Source organism: Bidens hawaiensis, unplaced genomic scaffold (genome assembly GCF_021521415.1).
Source record: "Bidens hawaiensis isolate Kalapana, Puna unplaced genomic scaffold, B.hawaiensis_p1.1 tig00051372_1, whole genome shotgun sequence".
Lineage (NCBI taxonomy): Eukaryota > Viridiplantae > Streptophyta > Magnoliopsida > Asterales > Asteraceae > Bidens > Bidens hawaiensis.
This window is the reverse complement of record NW_027506189.1, coordinates 93,052-95,090: the sequence shown is the minus strand read 5'-3', so window position 1 is coordinate 95,090 and position 2,039 is coordinate 93,052.

The window sequence follows — 2,039 nt, the reverse complement described above, 5'->3', positions numbered from 1 at the left end:
TCTGGTTGGGAAGCGTCTCTGTCCTTTTCACTTCTTATTACTCTTTTCGTTTACTTTTTCTAACATTTGTAGGACCAACTAATTCATTCGGGTGAGACATCTTACGATGTCATGATGTGCCCATTCCTATGGCCATTCCTTTAATACTTCTGGCTCTCGGGAGTCTCTTTGTAGGATACTTGGCCAAAGTGTGACCTGTTAGCCCATAAGTAAGTACTGTGACGAAGCGGCTGTTGCTCACCCGACACGATTGTACGAGGTCACAATTCACCCAACACGATCATCCGGGGTGAACAAGAATTGGGGATCGGACGCGGGCGAAATTTCCGCCAATGGCTGAGATGTTCAGTCGACTCCCTCCCCCTTTGTGGGGTCCGGACCCCTACGAGTGAGCAGAAAAGGGAGGAGGAAAGAGGCCTTGGCGAACCGTCATAATTAGTGAACAAGTGTAAGCTTCGCTGCCCGACAGTATGGAGTACTGACAACACAGAGGGACAGGCCCTGAAGCGAAGGACGGGAACGAGCGGAATCAATGTGTTCCAATTTCTGGCCTTGCACCGACCATCCAATGGGCCATGGACTAAACGGCCACTGCCTGAAAGGAGTGACTGAAATGAGGTCTGCTAATATAAACTTGATCGCTGCTTAGATAAATAATAAACTGGTCAATTCCCTGCCATAGAGCTGGGATACGAATGTTGTTGTGATTAAGAAGACAAAGGATCTCGCCAGGTTAACTTTGTCAGTAGTGATGACAATCATTAAAGCTTGTGACATGGATGACAAGCAGCGTGCCATAAATCATGTGAACTCCTACAATGCGGTCGGCTATAGCGTTACTTCCAACAATGCACTCATCTCGCAAGACAATTTTTCGTTTAAATTTTCTTAGGGACACTACACTCAGCCACAGTAGTCTCAGAATAATTTCTCAATGTTTAAATCTGCACAAGGCCAATTCACTATGGCACCACTACAGCCAACTCCAGTGTTCTTTCCTCAACCTGTTCAACAATCTGCTCCTGCTGCTAATTCTCAGCCACCTGCTGCATCTTCTAGTTAGTCTCCCAATCAGATTCCCACTATATCAAAGGAGACTCAAGAAAACATCGCCTCGATGGTAGGGTTCATGAATTGCTACAATGCCTTTCTTGCTGGAGATCTGGTTCAACCAGTTATAGTTGCTGAGTTGGATCAAATCCATCCTGATGGTGTGGAGGAAATGGATATCTCTTGGCAAATAGCCATGGCAGTGTTTCGTGTGAAGAAATTTACAAAGAGAACAGGCAAAAACAACTAGAATGTGTAAACTAACCAGAAGGTGGGATTTAATAAAGACACTCTGAAGTGCTACAATTGTCACGAGCCGAGTCATTTTGCTCGTGAGTGCACTAATCCAACTAAGGAAGGAAATGGAGAAAGAGCATTGGTTCCAGTGGGAAATGCAAAAGGAGAAAATGCAGCAAGTTAAGGTGAAGGTGAGCGGTGTTTGGTAGCTCAATAGTTCTCTTGGAATGATCAAATGGCAACTCTCAGCATTAATAATCAGACTGCAAGCTTTGCCCGAATTGAGGTTGCCGGAAAAGAGAATATTGCTGAGGAACAAGTTAAGGAACTTCAATTTGCTTTCATGGCTTTCACTCCGTCCAACTCATCTGAGGTAAGTTCTGAATTATGTTCTTAGTCTTGTATTAATAAGGTAGATTTATATAAATCTCACAATAGTAACTTGATTAGAGAAATGGAAGGAATAAAACGTGAGAACCTTACTCTTAAAAAATGGAAAAAAGCTTTAAAAGAAAAACTAGATGCACAACAAAAGGATTTTTCTAAACTTCAATTCAATTTTAGCATAAAATGTTGTCACCACTTAGATGCTAAACAGAAATTTGCTCATTTGACAGCTGAATTAGAAGCTTCTATGTTGGAGATTGCCAAGTTGACTAATAAATTTGAAAATGCTAAATTTAATTTTAAAAAATTCGATGTCTCTAGTGCCGTTGTTGAATCCATGATCGAAAAACAATTCAAAAAAATTA